This window comes from Bombus terrestris, chromosome 13 (genome assembly GCF_910591885.1).
Source record: "Bombus terrestris chromosome 13, iyBomTerr1.2, whole genome shotgun sequence".
Lineage (NCBI taxonomy): Eukaryota > Metazoa > Arthropoda > Insecta > Hymenoptera > Apidae > Bombus > Bombus terrestris.
In genome coordinates this window covers 9,152,241-9,174,921 of record NC_063281.1, presented here as the reverse complement: position 1 = coordinate 9,174,921, position 22,681 = coordinate 9,152,241, and the positions used below count along the sequence as shown (strand labels likewise).

The following is a 22,681-nucleotide window of genomic DNA, read 5'->3' as shown; positions in this document are numbered from 1 at the left end:
GAACAAGATCCATAAGACCAAGATCGGCGCGGATGACGGCAACGAGCTGAAGGGGGAACTAGAGGCGCAAGGAAATTAATACCGAATGCGCTGCTATTTACCAAAAAGAAGATGGACATCGATCATCACACCATGCAGCTGTTAACCGGACATGGGAGTGTGGCGTCACTCGACAAGCCAAATACCACCACTCGACACTAACTAGTGTCGGACGACGGCAGCGCGGTGGTTAACGTCTTAAGTTGCGAACGTTCGGAACCCGGGTTCGAATCCCGGCGACCGGAGTCCGATTTTACCTCCACGCACCAAAAAACCGAGGAAAAATCAGCAGTACCCCGGCAGCGTCATCTACAGCCCCCAGTGACAATTACTACAGCGGACCACGCCCAACAACTATAACTCACAACACGGCCACCTCAACATCACCAATTTTAAATTCGTGTTCTCTTCTTTTTTTATCGTATTTTTGTTTGTTGATTTCGAAATTTCTTGTTGAGTTTTTGAATGCTTCTCCTCTGTCTCTTTTTAGGTTTATCTTATTCTCCATTATTCCCTTAAGGACGATTTCAATCATTTTTCCATACAGTAAATGATTTGGGGCAAATCCCATTACACTCTGGTGTTATTGTACTCTTCTACGCTTTCTTCTGCGATTTTTGTCCAGTTTCTCTTTTTTTTCGAATTGATCTTACATCTGATGCTGTTTACTAATGTCTGATTTACCCTCTCGTTTAGTCCATTGGAGGATGGACAGTCAGTAGAGGTGAAAATTAATTTAATTTTCTTCTTTCTCGCATACTCGAATTTCTTTGGATGTCATTACTGGGTATCGATCTGCACGGATAATTTTTATGAAATCAGTTTCTCCAATCTTCATATTGTCCCAAAATTCCCATTAGGTTATTTGTTGACTGTATACTTTCTCTTTCGATTTTATCTTGGATTTCGATAGGTAATCCAATGACAATCAGGTGCACCCTCACATCTTCAGGCATTCTTCTTTTTACTTCTTTTACTTCCAATATTAGTCGTCCTTTCTCTATTGCATATTCTATGAACGAACCTGAAAGGTATATAAAATTGTAAGCATATCGTATTACCGACCAACCTTTACTCTTAACCTTTGAGTGCTGAATACTCGCGGCCTATGCCGTCCGTACTTACGGCGCGTATCTAGCGCTGACGATCGCTATGGACGAAATAATTTTTCGGTAGATTGAACTCTATTGATTGACTATTCAAAGCACAAATCGTTATAAGTTATAGCAATTCTTTTGCGCGATATTAAATGATTGAAGAAATTTTTTAATTATTCTTAATTATTTATTATAAACATTGAAATTTACAATTAACTAGAATTTGGGTAATAAACTAGAAAACTAAATTTAGTAAATAGAACACAAGTTAATAATTTAATTGTATGTGAAAATCTCAGTGCTTGAGAAAACTAACAAAACCATATGTAGAGTTTTCTTACAAGTGGTGATCACTTCAACAATAAGGAGACACTTTTGGCATTTTTTTTAATGCCGTAAGGAATGCATTTATATTTATTTCACACAAATGTAATAGTATTACTTCTACGTAGGTGTTTGGAACAATTGAGAAACCTATACATGTGTCCTTAGTCCATGCCAGTCACTTACAGAAAACAAGTATATATATCCTTAGTCCTTACTGATAGCTTTCACCAGACACCTATATGGGCCCACAGCACTCAAAGGATTAAAAGTTTTGAGAAATGCTTCCTCCAATCTCCCCAGTTGTGTCCTTCAGCTTTCAGCAGATTCCTTTGGTACCATCTTTCTGCTGTTTTTCCTAGATACTTTCTTAAACCTTTGACTTTTTCCTCATTACCTTTTATTTTGTATCTTTTGCATTCCTCTTCATGCTCCGATATCCAGTCTGTGGCTCTTCGAGTTCCTTCAAATTGTTCTATATTGAAGTTTATTTCCTCTATTTCCCTCTTATCTCATTTTCTGAGAGTCTCTAGAAGTTTTACCATGTCAATTTCCGTCTTTGTTTTTCTTCTGCAAGTTATTTCTGGTTCCTCTAAGACAATGTCTCGGAATGCGAAGCTTGAATCCGTATTGATATACAATGTTGCTGTCTCGTCATCTATTGTGAGTTTAATATTTCTACATTGGCCTACCTTGGTTAGACTGTTTGCGACCTTCTTCACTATTGGTAAACTGAATAATTGTTGATGGTACTTTTCTTCTTGATATTCCGGGGGGAAAATACAGAATATTTCGTCTTCTGGTCTTCTGATAGATTCTATATCTTCTCTATCTTCTACTGTTTCGCGTTCTCGTTCATGACGACGCGTAGGTTAACTTTCAGCAAGATGGCGTAGGGAAAGTCGATTTATAAGGTTCAATAATTGGATAATTCAGGGATCGATTCTAAAGTCTGAAAATCGAGTTTTTTTATTATGAAGTAATTAAAAATACAAAAATAAACAATTAATATGCGTCTATAACAATAAACAACGAAAATTATCTACACGGGAAATAACAAGTCTTTGATACAATTTTTACCTGAAAATCGAGAATCGATTTTCAACGTCCTTAGCTACCAATATTTCTCCTTCAGTCTTTAAAATCTTAAATAACTATTCTGTAACCTTATCTGTCTCTAATGTAACTCTCTGTCCGTTCGTTTGGGAAGAACGTGTTTCTTCAAATGGCCGTCCGTAAAACAAAGGAAAATCGTTCTGTCCATGAAACACAGCCTGTCGTGCTATCCGTAAAACGAAAAGAATCCCTATCCTACATGAACTCTAGGGAGTTTACATATATATGTATGTATATTTTGCGCAATTTTGCATTTTTAAATTTCCTCTAAATGCGCGAAAGTTCATAGTTCATGTACGTAGGAGGATGATGACGTTGTTCAGTTACAGATATATTGAACATTTTATCGATATTGGTTGATCAATGGAATCAAGTAACAGACATCGAAAGATCTTTGCTATTTTCTTCTTCTTTCGACTAATTGCAATTTCTTCGAAATCTTTTTACACTTGGTCTATTAAATTAATCCTTCCAAATTGTCAAAAAAGAAGAAAAATAATCATGTCATGTTACAGTGCTAATGAAATGAAATTTCAAAATGTTTCATGTAGCGCGTACAATATGGACATACAAGTTTCCTATTGAAAATGTCAAAATACTTATGAAAACTTTATATCACGTACGCTGTCCCGCTTATCGTGGCCAATTTAATTAATAAGAAGCAAAGGATCGTAAGATCATCTTGAATCAGAAGACACACGGAAATTGGCAAGCGTAGACGGAAATTCAGGACGATAAATCGAGACGAGAGCAAGGAAATTGAAGTAGAGCTGAGGCAGATACCAGTTGTGTGGAATAGAAAAGATTCCAAAATGGTAGATAATGATACGAGGAAAGCCGGGTTACTCAATTATCCCGATTAATCGACTGTAATGTCTTCGAGGATGTCGCTAATTAATTATCGAAGTCCACGAAAGCTTAACTCGACGAGGATAAACAAATGTTTCATATGGTCGACCAGAGATAATTAATTTTCCTTAATCACGTTCGTCGAGCCAGCAGAAATTGGTTGGTTGAGTCTAGCGGAAGACAACTTGGATCTCTTCGTCGCGCCGCAGGAAAATCTGTCATCTTCTCTCCACGTTTTTCTTTTTGTCCCTTTTATGTTCGATGGCGGATCAATATTTCCCAAGTGACGGATTACAGGCCAGGCATACCAGGAACTGCTAGACGAAGGTACGAGCTGCTTGGAAGCTGCATTAGCTTGGTAGCTTGTGGAATAATCCGCTTGAAAAGGAGCTATTCCGCGTGGAAGCTCCGGACGCACAAAACGCTGAGGAAACGGCAACCCCCTTATGAATTATTCCATCCCTTTTCTTGTATTTGAGAATTAAAGCACCAGTCCGTAGCCTGGTAGCTCTTAACCATAAGTTGAGTTCTATCGAATGTTCCATATTCTTCGACCGACTACAATTTCGGACAGAAATAAACGAACAGATAGTGGAAATAGGTATCGCTGAAACATCGTTGAATTAGGCCGCAATGGTTAGCTGGAGTTTTTGAAATTGTTGAGATTTTAGTGCCGAAGCACTTTTTGATCGACGCTTATTTTACATAATTTCATCAGTTTTGTCTATTTTTTGTTTTGTGGGATTAATCGATCTAATAAATAAGCGACTAGAAAATACGGCTTGTTTACACAAAAGAGTAGACGTGTAATTACAATAATTAGGTAAATAATCTATTGCACTGCAAGGATATATAATAAATAAAATTTAACACATTGTTGACCGGAAATTTTATTGAGAATTTATCTCATGTCATCGGTTATTATTTCGTAATTGGATGTGAAAGTAAAACAATATAAATAAACTTTAATAAATTTTATATATTTTTATTTCAACTTTTAATATTTCTTTTTCGTATGATAAACAGTGTAACAATCATCTGCGTGTAATGGTGCACAATTTGGCCATGAAAACACGAGTTAACTCGTGACCGGTCAAAGATGTGTTAAGTATGTACGACAATACTGTAATTCAATTAAACTTCATTAAGTGTACGTGTCTGACTTGAACGTATCTCATCTACTTCCGTTTCGACGAAAGCAAAGAGCTTCATATCGCAACAAACTGTTATATGAAACGAATTGAAAGTCTGATTTCGTTTGAAGGCAAAAGAACATTCTATCTGCTGTGTATATATTGAGTTAACTTTAATGATCCAAAACCAGAGTTTCCGGGAGGAATCTCGTATCGTATGCAAATGTGACCACAGTTGTTACAAACGTGAACTAACAAGCGCATTGTAACGTTAAACTGGTTGCATGCAGGCAACTGATATCCGATACGAACATTAAGCAATAGGTGGTTTAATTTTCGAATAAACAATGTGGGAAATTTAAACAAATTGGTTTTGTGTTTCTGGCCAGCGAAATTGCTCTGACTGACTGAAATTTCGCATCGAAATTGCAGAATGGAGATGTTCATGTTTCTTCGAATGGTGGTCAGGTGTCTGATATTTGGATAGGTGCACGGAAGAAAAATAGCGTGAGATCTCGAGTATCGATCGAACGTGGAATTCATGACGACGACGTGGAAAGTCTTTGGAGAAGAATAAGAAACACATTGGCCATGATGGTACCAGAAAGATGGAAGTAGAAGTCTGGTGAAGAATCGGTCACGTCTAGAAGAAATGGCGCGCGTGAATTGACCGCGCAAAGTGCCCGTTAAAAATGAGAAACTGTGTCCCGATCCTCAAAACGAGCAACCAGACGCGAAGGCTAATTACCGTGGCACGAAGCGAATAAGATTAATATTGGGTCAACACTGAGGATAACTATGGAGTTTCAAAGAAAACAATTTCGCGAATTTACCTCGTCGAAAACAACTTATCGCGAATCTAGATTAAAATTACAATTACGAAAGGGCGAGAAAGACGGACATTTAATCGATATTAATTAGCGTAAGAAAATTAAACAAGTTGTGAAATTAATAATACGCCCTGAAACACCCGTAAAATCTAAATCGAATATTGAAATTAAATAAAAACAAATTTAATAGTAAAATTAATAAGATTTTTATCATAACATTTTATCTCTACATATTTTTACATACGTTCAAAGGAAATAATAATTCAATACTTTCTATACGATTGCCCTGACTTTTGACCAACTTCTAAAGACCCGCCTTTCCTTTTGACATATTTTCGTGGAGTAATTAATCGTGAGACGAAAACCTCTGATCCTGCTCTCGATCGATAACCTTTCCACTAAGCAGAAGAATCAAGGTTCATCTCCGTGATATTTTATTCCCTCTGCTCTCTGCCTGGCGCGTCAGCTGCTTTCGTCGGTTTCCAACGGAACCATATAATTTTTCTGTGGACCAGTCGCGCCATCCAAAATAACGAGCATTACGTAGTAGAGGCTCATCGAGAAATTCTCTTCGTAGATAGGGGAGAAAGTCTTTTATCGTATGTTATACGAAACTTGTTGAGTAATTAATTAATGAGGTAATGAGATGTAATGAAACACTATTATCATGATTCGATAACTAATCGTATACTTCGAGCATGTTTATGAAGCGTATGCTTGCAATAAATATTTTCAAACTTCTACGTACATTTACAAATTCTTTTAACATTTCACCGATACAATCGGTGTAAATGTGTTTCATTGTGGTTTCAACGAAATTTCAAAATGTGTAGATTGTTTCCTGTCGTTGATAAAGATAATTAAAAATAATTGTACGTACGAAACATGCGTTTCTGGTGGTATCGTACCACGAAATGCAAATCGATCCTATATAGAGACGTATAAAGCACTATGCTAATTGCACTAAATCCTACACACGGTGCAAAGGACAGATCAGCAGCTGTGTCAAAGCGATATGGCTAAGAGATATTTGTTACATGATCGATAAATACCTCGTTAATGAGAACGGTCAAATACGAGGATCAACTGGTCGCTTTTCATATCAATAATTGCCATTTCCAGAAGATCTAATTAGTAACATAAAATAATAGGACGAAAGCACTAAAACGGCGAAACGTCAACTCTAGTAACAAGAACGTGACAGGAAATTTCAATGACCAGTCGATCAAAATCGAGTTTATCGTCTGAAACGCGTTCCCTTTTTGATATTTACCTTTATCCTTATCGGCGAGGATAAATGAAATTTCTTTTTTATCGAATCTTAAATACATTAGCGATACATTCTTTTTAATTACCACGAGCTTGTTTCCGAATTCAGTTACTCGAATGACGATCAATGGATTAAAGCTCTTTGCCGGTCGCCGACAACATTATAACGCAATTCCCTCGATAAAGTAGCTGTCATTCAGCCGCTTGTACCTCGTAGACGATGAATCGACAGAATTTAACGCCTTTGCCGAGACAGTAATGTAATTTGTTAGTTTAGTAACTCTATTCTTTCGCGGACGTGAAATTATTTACCTGAAATATGAAATTGCTAATTGGGAAGAAGATAGATGTAGAAGGAAGGTTCTGTATTGACAAATTAAAGCACCCCTAAGATAAACCCAAGAAAAAGAGAGGGAGAGACAGACAGACAGGGAGATAAGTAAGAGAAATCTAACCCAAACCTAACTCTTATAAATGTTTCTTCTCCACCTATATTTAATTATTGTTTGAAATGCTTCAATTTTGTAAAATGAAATACTCCTAATAAATAATTCTTATCCTCCGGCATTTTTAATTTCTGTTTGATACATTTGAACGTATTTAAATAAAATATTCATTACGGTACATGACTCTTATATTTCAATATCTTTAATTTGTGTTCGATACATTTCAATTTCCTTATTTACACAATATTCATTATAATACATAATCCCGGTAAATGTTTTTGCGATTATATCGTAAAAGAAGTATATTTAATAAAATCGTGAAGTTGTAGATCTCATGATAACCGTGTTTACAGCAGCGTTAATTTTTATTCAACAACAAATAAAGATATAGGTCGTTCATGATGTCATGTTCGTAAAATTTTGCGCAGATATTCGTAGTTCGTTATTAAAACAGATTTTTTTTTTTCGTCTACGTATTTTTTCCTCGTTTTCCTGCTTCCGTCGGTAAACAGACGAATGTTCGACGATGTTATGAAAAAGGGGAAATATATGCTCAGGGAAAATAAAACACACGCGCGTTATTTGGAAATGAATATCACGAACGTGTTAGTGCACGTCGGTGCTTCCAGTAGTTGATATCAGCTGGATTTATTACCAGAAAATGAAGTTGGAAATCTCGGCGTTGCAATGATTAAAAAGAATAGTCTCAACGAGATTTTTTCTGTCGAAAAATAAACCTTTGCCAATGGTTAGCTTTTCCCCGCTTTTGACTGTATACAGCCATCAACGAGAAAATCTCGAAGTAGTGCGAGTTAAGGGATGAACTGAAATTAAAAATTTTCAGTGGGATTAAAAATTTGATTAAATTGAAAACAAGGTAAAAAGTTTTCGCTATAGCAGGGCTATCATACCGCGAATGGTAGTACAGACGTGCTGCAATTCCGTCTCTCCCTTCGTATACCTTTTTTTATTACTGATCTTTAGCATCGTTAGGCTATTTTTTATTGATTGAACTACTCTCTTTGGTGTTCCTGTTTCTTTATCAGTAAAACTTCAGTTTAGTGCTCTCATCCAGTCTTTTCTTCTACCTTTTTTTTCGTATTTTATTCGGTGATATTCTTGATCTATTCTTATTCTTCGAATTTCGTGTCAGTTTTGTTTTTTATTGCTTTGTTTGTTATTTTTTTTTTTTGGTATTTTATTAGAACTTCTCTTAATGCCTTTAACATTTTTTTAGTCCCAGCATATTCCTTTTTCGACATTCTTCGTTTAGATTGCGAAACTATGTTTTAGCGTCAATTTCTTTTCTCCGGAGTGTCTCCCTTTTGCTTGATAGAATCTGCATCTCTGATAGCGAAAATCGTTCTACTTTCCAAAGAATGTCCCGATAGTCTGTTTATTTTACCAATCTTGGATAGACACTGTCTGTGAAAGTAGGTGAAACTACTAAGAATCCCCCGGAAAGTTTCGCAGTGATCAAGTGGTCGACAATTTTGGTGAAAGTAACCACTAAATAACCAGGAAATGGACGTCGTCCACAGAAGGTGATTTGTCAAGGAAATAATTGCAAGTTTACACGGCAGCGTCTACAGAGAGACTGATTAGAGAGACAGATTATTCTCCGCCATCGATGTAGCTAGTGGACACTGTCCAAGAAAACAGTTGGAGCTGGAAGTGCACCCACGAGGCATTGAGCCATGGAAAGATTTTAGTGAGGATGAGCGGTAACTGAAGTTGCTGATCGATGGAGTGCACATTGCCCAGGGCAGAGATTTGAGTAAGGGTTAGTTATTACAAGTTACTAGAGAGAATAGCTTCGGACATTTTAGCTGATTTACAGAGAAAAATCTGACAGATTCGAAATTTGCATTCGATCCCAATAACAAAACTTGGATGAAACTCGAGGGTGCACTTTGTGGGCTTGAAGAACAGTCACATTTATAATTGCACATCCTTGTTAGTCGCGATAACTGGAGTTCAAGGGATGAAACCACCTTCCAGAATACGACACGAGAGGAGAACATTCTATTAACAAAACTTGAGTGCTACTTAATACGTTGGAAGTCAACATACAATTTTCTAAAGTGTACAAAGAATCATGGTCACAAATTTTATTCATAAATGAATTCGATGGTCCATTCCAAAAGTAAAATAATAATTTTTTATTAGAAAGAATAATGGAACAGTCCGTTCATCGTTCGACCCGCCTGTGTACATTTGAGAAGTAGAGTTTTCCATAAAAATGCGGCAATCGAGGGATGCGCGATCATAGCCAAATAGATTTGAAATTGATATGGAAACGGAAGGTTTCCGTTGCAAATCATGTTAGCTCAATACGTTTATCAGCTGATTGACAAATTCTGTGATCACTATCCGTAGAAATTTTCGCTCATTCTAATAATCGTCGAAGATATAATTCTAATGTAGCATCGTGGGCAAAAGGCCCAAGATATCGGCCGAACCGTATACAAAGTGGTGAGAGCCGTGGCTCCGTCGAGTACATCAATGTGTCGTCTGTCCTTTCGAGTGGACAGTTTTGTGGAAAGAGCCTGCGTGACCCTGGCCACGGGGTTTCGGGACACGTGTTCGATGGGACGAGAAAAGACAAAGAGACGCTAAGGGTAGAGTTAGTTGAGACGCCAGCGAGAACGAATGCAAAAGGCGTACAGTATGAGTTGAGAAGCGAGAGCGTGCGAGTGCAGATGCCGAAGACGAGAGTTGTAGAGTTGCTAGCGTTGTAGAGAGATCGAGTTGTTAGAGTTATAGAGTTGCGAGAGTGATTTGAGCGGAATAAGACTTTTGTGTTTTAGTTCAAGTTGAACATTTATCGTTCTCTGTCCAATTAATCTCTGTTATTTTCATTTATCTTAATAAATAGTATTAGGAGAATTTTACAAATCTAAATTATCCTAATCTTATCCTTTTTTTCCGGTACTATACTAATTTGATTCCAATCTCGCGAATATTGCAATTTGGGAAGCTAATGAAAGGGGAAAGCCTATAAAAGCGTGTCGCGATATCGACGCGACAGGTGCTTGCCAATTTCAATGATGTATTTGCTCGGTTTGGTTCTATATGTTCTCTCAATTTCGTTATGACATCGTGCAGAAATCAATTCCTAACGATCACCCTTTATATTCACGCGGAAATTTTTAATCGCATCCAAATGTTTTTTGCGCTTTAGAACTAAATTAAGATTATCCACGAACCTTTAAGAACTTTTTCGACTTCTTCGGCAGTTCGCAACTTTCACGAATTACTTTCGTAGGACGCTGAACTTCAACATCAGCACGGCACTTGTTCCTTTCCGTTCGGTTCATTTGTACACGAACTAATGAACGGAAATTTCGATTTGAAAGTTCAAATTCTGTACCTAATTGAAAAAGTTATATTCTGGAGATTGTCACAAAGTGGATAAAGTTTCTCGTTAACTTCGTACCTCAAGATATCCGTCGTGATGAATTTTCGCGTTACCAGAAGGAAGAATGCGAAGTGGAACACTTCTGTAGCTAAAGAGTTAGAGAAATGGTCGCAATAGATTTGTCAAACCCTGATTCTTCTCCTTAGATATAATCAAACCACAAAATCATAGAAAAATTATTGAATTCACGCCATTTATTTTTTTTAATTTTTTATTTGGGAAAGTACTTTGTTATCAAAGATGGCTATAACGTGTCTGAAAGGTATAAGCAAATTGCAGGTCGATTATCGCGAAGATATAGTCAGTTATTTATCTCGTTGATTGCATAACACAATTTTTAAAACATTTGACTGTAACAAGAGACGAAGACAATAGGATGATCAAACGTACAAATGAAATAAACTAATTTGACAGTATTTTTATGTTACTTGGATCGAACTATGCGTAGTATAATAATTTTATTCATAAACTTACATTCAGAAGAAATATATTTTAGTCTATCTCTGTTCACAATGCCTCGCATATGTTTGCTATGTTAAGAAAAAAGTTGTATTATCAAATGATGACACTATGCATTTAAGGATTAATAATTTATACCCAAAAGATTACCTCGTGTACTAAGTAGTTTCGCATGTTCTTCTACTTCCAGGAAGCGGTATTTACATTTTAGAAAACCCTTTAGCCACGCGAACTTTGCCTTAGAGTCCCGCTTTGTGAAGCTTCGCGCGAACATTCCATAAATTATAGACCAAAGAAAACAGCCTGCCTTGAAAAACTACGAAACCAGCGCCATTATGTTTCTATAGTGTATCGTGCATTTACTCGCCTCAAATAGCTTGAATGTATCGTAGTATTTTATCTACGAGCCTATTACCAACGTATTACGAACGTGTATTGAGAATATCTCTTTCATATCAGAAAATTTTCAGCTTTTACACACCAAGGAAACGATCCACCGATGCAATTTCTGTGACACAGAGACGATCGTTAGAGAGAAGTTAAACGATCCCATAGCTCATAAAAGAATATAACAGAGAATATGGTCGATAAATATACGTAAAGTGAATTTCGGATCGGATCTTCCCTGTAATGGTTACCTCTTAACAGTCCCCCATTTCCTTCGACGCGGCGATGTATCGTTCATCTTCTTCGTTAGGACGACGTCTCGCGACACTGTGCGTGGTTCTACAAATCATTATAATTCGACACAACATTTGCGAACTTGCGTGAATATTCCATTCAAAACGCTTTAAAGTTTAATCGAAGCTGAGACATTAATTAAAGTTACACAAGCTGTGGAATATCTCCGCATCGCAAACGTGGAAATAGTATGTTCATCTATCGATACTTAATGCTAGTTCATCCGTAAACACGACATCGACAATACATCAGGAACTTTTTTCTAAAAGAGCACGCTTCAAACTCACAAGTTCCGACTAGTAAATAATTAATGGAACCTAAACCATAGCTTGGACTTTCCGAATACCAATTTCTGGTTATCCCGAAATTAATGGGCCACCATTCGGTTTCCATTGCAATATCATCTGCAGTACAGAACGCTATGAATGTATTGGAGCTTCTATATAGGTATTGGTTTCTACATACATATGTATATTATTGATTAAAATGTTCCCATACGCTGGTGCGTAAGAACACTCTTGAAGATATTTCATTTGTGGTTTATCTTAATATAGTTATTACCATTATACATACACGTTGCGTCGATACGATTATCTTATTTGAAATTATACATCTTTTTTCGTTAGAAATGTCTTCCCTTCATATTAAATATAAAAATATTTATTCCAACGCATTGTCCATTGTTTTGTTAAAATGAATAAAAACAGAAACGTAACAATTGTATGAGCAGGAATCAACGTCATTATTTAACTCGTAGAATATACTTGAAATTAATAGATATATTTTAATACCGTTGTTATCACTCGGATTAGCTCGTTCTAAGAAATAAGCTAGCTCGTTCTAAGGTATTTGTCCATTAGTTTCTGGAAAGTGTTCTAATGTTTGTACACAGAGAACCTCCAAAATAAGCACATCTCTCATATTCGACCTAAGTTTTTACTATTCTAAAAAAGAATTACAGTGGAGTATGTTAGCATGAATATAATTGGTTTTAGAGCGTGATTCAGGTATTCGTTCCAGATCGGCTAAAAAACAAATTTATCATTCAATACACATAAGATTGAAATACTATCGAGTTAGTTTATTAATTTTTTTGTATCGTATATCCGTGTATAATATCAAACTGGGCAAATTTCCTATAACAGGTACAGAGAATCCAACACTCGTGAAAACGATAAATCAATATCGTAATATCAGCTGCTTTTATTGTGTACTGATTCTATACATGAAACCAGATTATCGCCTTTAAGAATAAAAGAATGAAATCGCGTTTTTCGCACGACTGGTCGAATTTGAACATGAATGAATTTGCGTGGCCCATTAGAATAGATCGTTGAAACGTAGTTATACATACATCGTCCATTTTTCGGCCATACTTCATCGGCAATCGGTTTCAGTCCGTTGATCGTGGCACACCATAGAATATGTATATGACAGACGTATTTTTACAACGTTAAATCTGCGCATCGCAATCGCCATTTCGCTCGTCGCGAGTACGACCAGGATTGTCGTTATTAAAAAATTACATTTAGTCGCGTCCCGCTGCGTTATATTTACAACATGACACCTGTTACTCTCTGTCGCAACGAATTCACGGCATTTCAGTCCGAAGCAATTTCGAATAATCACTTTCAGCGACAAGGCGGATAATATTCGCATAACGTCATTAATATCAATTATTGCAAATACTACTGCAATTATGAATGCAATGACAATCCTTTTAATTCCGTGTGCGAGCTATAGTAGTAGGGCGATTTCTAAATGCCTGTCGATATTTGCCAAATTTTGTATATTTTACTTATGCAAAGAATAGTATAATGATAATAGTATAGTTTATAAAATTGTGTATCGCTTGCATACCGGAACAAGATGATTTTACTAGTGCATTATCGGAGGGAGTTACATTTTTAATAATTATAATATTTCTAATAATCTATGTGATTGGATTATGTCAAACTTGACACATTTCCGTGGCATTCTGTTTTCCGTAAATTTACTTCAACTGATAGAGTCTGACACAAGGTATACTCCTTCTATCACGATCATTTCTCTTTGCGATCGAGAAATTCCAAAACCGCAATTCAATTTCACCCTACCATATTCCGAATGTCGAGGGCATGGTACTGGTGCCATTAACGGGTCTGAAACTAGCAGATTGAATGTTTCGATCGCAAGTATGAGAGTTATTTTTCAATTGCTCTAAGAGAACGTAATACGATAGTTCTCCTTTCATCTGGGATTGTAGACGATTAAAAAAACACTTTGAGGACTACATCTTTAACACGATACTTGTAACAAGATGATGAGGAAAAGTGGGCGACATTTATAGTGTATCATTCAACAGGTCAAAATATTCATACACAAAAAGATTTACAGCTTATTTTTCAATTCATAAACAATTTAATTTTGCGGTAAAAATTTATGAATTACGGCTTTTTCTCTTTATTTTACTCGAACTTTACGTCCCTTGTTCCTGAGAAAATAAACGACGATAGAATTTCCATTGTTATATATTTAATTTCTATTTGACTCAAAATGAGAAACGCGAGATGTGAATAGAATGAAGAGAAAGTTTCATCAGCTGATTCATCGATCTATGCAGCTATCGGTGAATTTAAAATGATTTTCGAATAACTATCCTGGATAAATATTTATTTCGAAAATAATTCGTTAACCAACTATGTATATTAAAAAATAAGCCTCGAATAATATTTTTCTATATAAGCGTTTTTTCATTACCTTCACGTTTGACATGTAATATATAAAATCCTATAAATATCGTCCACAGCTTTAACACCCTGTATATCCTTTTATACCATGGCCAGGGTTGCTTTACGTTTCACTGACTGTTTGAAAACTAAGTTGGACTCTTTTAACGCATGGCACGAAACTCGTCACACGTTGTATTCGCTTCAAACTCGTTCACGAAGTTCAGGCGTAAATCTAGTCTGATTCATGGGACATGGAACATCGCGCTGAAGCTGCAGAGATCTTCGTAAAATTCTACAAACAGGGAATCGAAAGGAATATATTACCAGTCACGAAATCACGAAAGCGTGATGAAATCGTTGGAAATGTTTGTGAAATAACGAGGTTTCAGCGCTTCTGCGACGTGGATAAATTAAACTCAGATGGTGCAATTTCTTTCGAACGCAGTCGATTTCGTTCCATTTCTCTTATTTATCAACTCCGTGAAATATCACTTCGACACCACGTTTAACTTCGCCGGTAACGAAGCAAGACAATACGTAGTTTCACAGACGGGAGAATCGTTATGGGGAGCCATAAAGTTTCGAAGAATACGATCGTGCAAGATACGCGACTCAGCTCGTGAAATTTACACATACGTTCATCGATGGTATCGTTACTACGTATAAAACACTGTTTCCTAAGAAGATAAGAAATTCCTTTGGAAATCAAACGATGTAGAACGAGATTTCATTAATTCGTGTGTATCTGCGTTTTACTTCATTAGAAGAGCTAGAACTCCTTTTCAAGTATCGTTAAAGCGATATCGTTAGTATTCGATTAGTATCAGGACATCTATTACACATTCGATTCACGTGGAAATTAAACTGACCAACTCTATCAACTTTCATTGTTCGACTTCTGAAAAATTTTTTCGATAACAGTCGTCTATATTGGTACGAAACTGAAAAAACTTTTAGAAATTGGAATTACGTATTCAGCTTGCCTTCAGAATTATTTGTTCTTTTGAATGCTGCTACTTTACATTATAAACCCTTACATTATGATAGTCAATCTGGAATTATCTTTCCAGCTGTAAATTTTTATATTGAACCATTCGTTCATTTCACCATTAGGTAGTTGAGGACTGCTGCTATACATGTCAACAATAGTAACCTTTTTCCATGGAAAATTGACTTTCTAAACAATTTGTAGCTTCTATTATAGTAGCTTCTATTCTAATTACTCTTGTATTGATTTCTCGTCAGAATATGAAGTTTCGAAATAGTATCGACGAGCATTTTCGAGTCGAACAGTTCTCAACAGCGTCACGCAGGCTGATTCTTTACCACACTTGTCTCAACAAAATTTTTTACATAAAAACTCTGTTCTTTGCTAGATGTTTATAATATCTGACAAAAAATCTTATTTTTTTTAATTTAGGAAAAGGGACTAGACAAAAACAATAAATAATTATAATATTTGAACTGAACCAGGAAGTAGGGAAAATACTAAGGGATATTTGGTAAACAGACTTTTATTCACATCGAATTCCCTGATATTAAGTTTCTGGAAAACTGCATATTATATATATTTTTAAAATGTTTGTCCCGAATCCTCATTCAAACGCCGCACTGTAGAACCTGAGAAAGTGGCCTGCAAACGTGCAAACGTAGCCCGCAAGCGTGCGAACGCGGCCAGCAAATTCTGATTTTTGTCCTAAATCCTCATCTAAATGCCGTACCGTGCAGCGTTCGAAGTTCTCGCTGTCGTTGAGTTTATATCAATTTAAAATGGTAGAAAGGTCATATAGCAAAGCGATCGATCTGATTAGTTTTTATTGTGCCGCGATTCGTTATCGAGCATCCAGATATGGACGCGTGGGTTTTGCATGGGACAAAAGGAACGGCGTATCGGAAAATGAAAAATCACACTATAGCGCAAGGCTTATTCCTTTCCATTTCCAACTAAAATATTTTGAATGATAAATATAAAAGAGACTTATTTATTTATACAACGTTTGAAAATGAAAATAAAATACATAACGCATAGTTACATACATAATGCATAGACGTGGATTTATTCTTTTACAGATGGCCATAAATGCGAATGTGACGAATTTGATTGAGGAAGGTGGTTATGTACCATATATACATCGTCCAGGAACCTTTATTGTACCAGTATTATTTTTAATAATCCTAATAGTGGGTGTACTCGGAAATAGCCTGATGATGATCACATTAGGTACAGATTCAGCGGCGAAAAATACATCCACTATTTATATGTTTTCGTTGGCTCTGGGCGACATTTTGGTAAGAAAGTACAATATGTGTATATATTATCTCTAATGTATCATTTAAGACCGATGTTAAAAAAAAGGATCTCTGACGTCGAATAAAATGGAAAAAGATTTCGTGCACGTTTGAGAAACGTTCAGATGGACAAGACGTGTCGAAAGTTTCCTCTCGTAAGATATAAAATGTATTCAAAATTTCATAGCATAAATTTTGTAAAAACTAAAAAAACTAAAAACTAAATTTTGTATTTCTAAATATATATAATAAATCAAAATGAATGTCCAGTAAGTTGGAAATAATTTGCGACAAAGCTGGAATGGTAAAAACTAACAATCCATGAATATTCCAAATATAGATGAGAAAAATCTTTCCTTCCTTCGTCGGGATCCTTTTTTTTACATTTCGATTTCCCGTCAATTGGAAAATGTTGCTAGGACCCCATGTCATTTGTATCCCGGCAATATATCGAATTTATTCAGACTGTCGGATCGCGCGTATAAATCTGTCGCGAGCGAGTTCAGAACATCCGGTACTTTCTCCGTCATCGATTTCGCGTAGAATGTAAGTAAGTACGATAACGCACGAAAGCATCTGAGGGCCCATCGTAGAAAATTTGTCTGGATATATATTATGACAGTTTTATTGTCATTGTCGACTGTCGTGATTATATTGATAAAATGTATTATATCGTACAAATACGCAGACATTACTCTTTATTATCACATATAATATAGAAGAATTTAAGTCTCCTAGAAATGTATAATTATTCTTGTATAATACAATATATTTTTATATGATATAGCGATTTTTGTGAATTGTATGCTTGAAATAAATATCTCGTAACTTCTATACATGTTCTTTAGTTTGTTACATATATTATCAATATGATCATAATAGTCTAGTAACGAAATTTCAAAATTTTTTCTATCACACACGTAATACGTTCATAAAAATCTCTAGAAATATTCAAATATTTTCATAAATAATTTCTAAAAGAAGCACATGCTATATGAGACCTTGAATCAGACGTTAAAATTCCGTTGTTCTGGACACGTAATCGTGGACCAATAGCGAGTTCGATTATAAACGCGCTTATTTTCGTGGATATCGAGCTTACTTTATGATATATGTAGCTATACATCTTGATCCATGGACAATTTATAGCCGGACGGAGAATAATCAAAGATTAATGCGATCCATACGATATCATCTGTGAAAATCATAAATAAATATTTTCTCGATTATAGTGTTCGAACGATCATGCTTAAACAAAAAGAAAATGTGTATTTCACGATTAACACTGAGAAAAAAGTGCAACAGCATAATTGAGTGTTCGATCATACGACGAAATTTGTACATCCCGCATGAAATTGCAGAAAATTCGCTTAATCTACATTTTTTATTATAATATTCAATACAAAACGTTCCTGTTAATATCCCCCTTTTATCTCGAAATTCATCAGAGACGTCCGTATTTCAGACGAAATTTAGCGAGTTAATGAGGGAATCTTTTTTTCGCAAATTGAGTGAACGTTACACACTATGTTAAAAGGACGTGGGATGTGAATTCATCACGAATATTTTTAATAGATTTTTCTGTATCATAATCGCGGATTGTTTTTATTTTAATTTTCTCGATAACAATGAATCCTGATAAATGTTTTCCTAATAATTTTACTATATGCTCGATGCCGTACAAATATAATATCAAGTATTGTTTATTTTATCGCTCTCACCTATCGAAATGTCGAAGGCGTCGTTTTCAACGAAACAGATTTTCAAACGTTTCCCATATATTCGTAGAATTCAATCAAATTTCGCAAAATTACAGAAAAATATTCAAATAAAATTTCGATAAAGGGTTTTCAACGAAACAGATTTTAAAACGTTTCCCATATATTCGTAGAATTCAATTAAATTTCGCAAAAGTACAGAAAAATATTCGAATAAAATTTCGATAAAGGGTAGATTGAATAACACGAGTACAATTGATCGCGGAAATACAATACAATAAAATACACGTGTATATTTTTAATTTTAATTTTCGTTTATTTCAGGTGATTTTAACAAGTGTACCACTCACTTCTGTGATATTCACATTCGATTCATGGCCTTGGGGACAAACAGTGTGTAAATTATCGGAGACCATCAAGGATATTTCTGTTGGTGTCTCCGTTTTCACTCTCTCCGCGTTATCAGCCGAAAGGTAAGTTGTCAAACCCAGTTACGGTTGAGGAAATTGTTGTCGACTCTTTAATCAGTAATCGAAATAAAATCTCAAACGTAGGTACTACGCGGTAGCAAACCCCATACGCCGCCACGTAGCCGGAATGAAAGCAGTTTCATTGGCTATACTAATATCCTGCTTCATTTGGGTGCTGGCGGTGGTTTTGTCGATGCCAGCTGCTCTGTTCTCCAGCGTGATGAATGTGAACACAACATCGAACTCTACTGTCTACATTTGTAATCCTTTCCCTGTGGAATTGGGTGAGTATCTCACACGCTGAAATATTATATAAATAGTTGCTCGTTTACAATCTCTGTTTAGACATTTCTCCGTGTTTTCATTTCACACCCACGAAGTCGTATTAATTTATTTCTCGTTCTGAAACGCAGGGGCAAGCTATAGACGAGGGATGGTGCTTTTTAAGTTCCTGGCCTATTACATAATACCTTTATTCATCATAGCAACATATTATTTTCAAATTGTACGACACCTTCGGCAATCCACCAGAAATATGCCATGCGACTTATCTGTAATTCAACGGCTAGAGCAAATTCGTTCACGCAGAAAGGTAGAGTGAATCGATATTATTATGAAATTATACAATTTTCAAGTAAATCTAATTTTGACACAAATTTTGACATTATTTCTCTTGGCGACGTTTTCTTCCAACTAATCTCCATTTATCTTTCTGATAAAAAAGACTTCTGTGAAAGAAGTTAAATATCGAACTTGAGAATTTATTTAACGTAATATTTCAAAAGTTGAGGCAAAGGCGTATTATCTAACGACAACGGTGTCGAGACGTTGAAAGCATATTTACAGGATCAATTAAGCGATGACTAAATCTGCTAAGGTCGCGGTCGATCTGAGACAGATACCTGCGAAATCTTATTATAGATATTGTAGTATCGGGAAAAAGGGATAGGATTAGGATAATTTAGATTTGTAAAATTCTCCTAATACTATTTATTTAAGATAAGTAAAAATAACAGAGATTAATTGGACAGAGAACGATAAATGTTCAACTTGAACTAAAACACAAAAGTCTTATTCTACTCAAATCACTCTCGCAACTCTATAACGCAACAACTCGATCTCTCTACAACGCTAGCAACTCTTTTTTTACTGTCTTACTAAAAAATATTCTAATCTAGGTTTCTAATAATTAAATTTTAACTAATTAGACCAAGTACCAAGTTAGTTGTCCCAGTTTAATACGTATCTTTCGTTCTCTGTGATCAACAGGTTGGAAAAATGGTCATTTCGATCGTTTTAATTTTCTTTATCTGCTTCCTGCCCTACCATATGTTCATGATTTGGTTCCACTTCTTCGCTTCGAATATGAAGGATTATAACAACTACTGGCATATCTTCAGAATTACTGCGTTTTGTATGACTTTCATAAATAGCTGCGTGAACCCCCTTGTTTTATACTGTGCCAGTACATCATTTCGCGTGAGGTGAGTATGACAAGATAAGCGACCTATCAAATGTCAGCTATTAAACCTAAAACATTGTAAAACGAAATAACAAGTCGAAGCACACATTCTCCTTAAAATACTATATATAGAATGGAAATGTTTATGCAAATTTATGTTCTTACGAACACAATTAGAAAAATGGAACCTAAACAGAATTTTGTTCCACTCCCCTTCTATCTTTTTCCATGTTATTTAAATATTTTGAAATGCATAAATATCAGCATTCTAATTATTATATTACATTCTGTACTACATGTTGCATGAAATGATAACATATCCATACTCATTTCACTACCTCTACATCATAACTGACTAAAGAAACAACAAAGCAGTATAAACGAGTACACGTCTGTAAACAAACAGGTTTGTAAACCGAAAACTCAAAAAAGCAAACAAACAATTGAAAAACAAACAGAAAGCTTTTCATATCTGAATATAAAGTTTCGTACTGACCGATGAACAACGTTTTGCTTACAGATTCAATAGATATCTTTGTTGTTTTTTGAGAAAAAGGAGATCAAGCATTTGTCAGGCCGGAACAAGCAGCGATGGACGAACAACACTTTCACAAAGGAACCGAATGGTTAGACGAAGTAGATTTAGGGAAACCAGTTTCAGTACGACATCCCGGAGAAATACGCAAGAATTGAACGCAACTGCCCCTCACGAAGAGACAAGACTCTAGACCTAAGACTTTAGATAATTCATTACTTAGATACATTAGATACTTACATTTACATTAGATAATTCATTACTTAGATACATTAGATACTTACATTTACATTAGATAATTCATTTTTTAAAACAATCCGTAAATGTCAACGTAGCGAATATTTTGTTAAATAGAGTAGATTCCTAAGTAGAGTAGATATATGTTGAATGTTTCAATTATGTGTATAATATATATATGTGTCAAATTATTCATTGTAACTATAAATATTTGTAAATCTATATATGCAATCGTGATAATTTTTTTTTGATGTAAAGTATACCTTCAGCGTTTAACTTAAGAATTTTCAACACCATTAATTGTCTTCTATGTAAAATAATAGTGTAATATATAGTGTAATATATATATATATAGTGTAATATATAATATAATATAATATATAGTGTAATGTATAGTGTAATATATATAATAATAGTGTAATAAAAGTGTAATATAATTAGTTATCACAGTTTCTGTATCAAGAAGGACCGGTTCTGGTCCTTGGACGGATTGTATCGGGGCAAATTGAACAACGCATGTAAGAGAAGAGAGGATCCCGACATTATTGAATCGCGTGGTGAAATTTAATTAGAGACGGCGTTAGAAGGGACTGTGTGCATTAATTGTGTTCTGTCTGACGACCTTGCCCCCTTCGCTTGTTAATCGAGAATTTCTGTTTGACGTGTACCCTTGTTAACAGGATTTAGCCTCGCACGTCTATTGGCCGTCGTGTTTCCGTAAGTTATAGATGTTCTCGTCGTTCAGATAACGTCTGGACGTCTTTTCGATACCCCTATTATAACTGTAATTAGGCCACGCAAGGACGGAATCGTTTCCAAGTGAATCGATGCAAGGTTGGAATATATAAATGCCCGGACATAACTTGTAGCCAACTGACTTGTACCATAATCTTTCTGTGTTTCTGTGAATAAAAATTGGACTCGGGTTTGTTATTCCCACTAGACGTAGCGTGCTGTGTGTTAAGTTGGCTTTCTGGATCGTTCGAAAAAATGACCGAGCATTGCGCGGACTGTGCCAAATATCGCCTAATGCTTAGCTATTCGAGTTACTATATTCACTGGGAAATATACTAGTTACTAGTCTCACTGGGAAAAGGAAATTGTTTTATTATTATTTAATTAATTGTTTTCTATGTTTCTCTTCGATTCTCTTTAGTAGCCAACTTAAAACAGTATTTGTTCATTATTCGATAGAAGTTCATAATAACAAAACTACAAAACTTTCTGAACAACCTACTAGTAATTGGGTATGATTAAATCATGTTAACATGTAGAGTGTTGACAGTGTCCGTGAATTTGAAAAATTTATTACAACGCTCGTGTAGTAGTGACCTTACGAAGAAAATAAACGTTCCTGTCGTTTCGAGAGCTCGTGTTTTACTCGGAACAGGTGAAGGCTGGTTTTGGAAGGCAAAAATAGGAAGAACTCGAGAAAAATTTCTGTGCAACGTGCAAAATGGAAATGAAATGATGCTGTGATCGATAACGATGCGTAATTCTGAAAGAAGCACGGTAAGCCACGTGTTGGAACTTTATGTGGAAATTATCGAGAAAGGTATTTTTCTAAGAAATTTCAAATATCTCCTTTCCGCGTT

General features: G+C 35.5%; 1 long non-coding RNA gene and 1 other non-coding gene across 3 annotated transcripts; one reads left to right on the top strand and one right to left on the bottom strand.

The window, feature by feature from the left end:
• Window positions 1-794: 794 nt before the first annotated feature.
• On the bottom strand, window positions 795-9,638 carry LOC125386203. Of its 2 annotated transcripts, XR_007226169.1 has the most exons (3): window positions 2,541-2,755; window positions 1,858-2,412; window positions 795-1,063 (listed from the first exon to the last, which is right to left on the bottom strand). It is a non-coding gene; the product is annotated as an uncharacterized LOC125386203 (long non-coding RNA). The 2 variants fall into 2 exon arrangements; XR_007226168.1 differs by lacking the exon at window positions 795-1,063 and having other exon boundaries at window positions 1,483-2,412; window positions 2,541-9,638.
• Window positions 9,639-18,698: 9,060 nt separating this feature from the next.
• LOC105667070 lies at window positions 18,699-21,143 on the top strand. Its single transcript, XR_007226165.1, has 2 exons — window positions 18,699-19,136; window positions 19,266-21,143. It is a non-coding gene; the product is annotated as an uncharacterized LOC105667070 (transcript).
• Window positions 21,144-22,681: the final 1,538 nt, after the last annotated feature.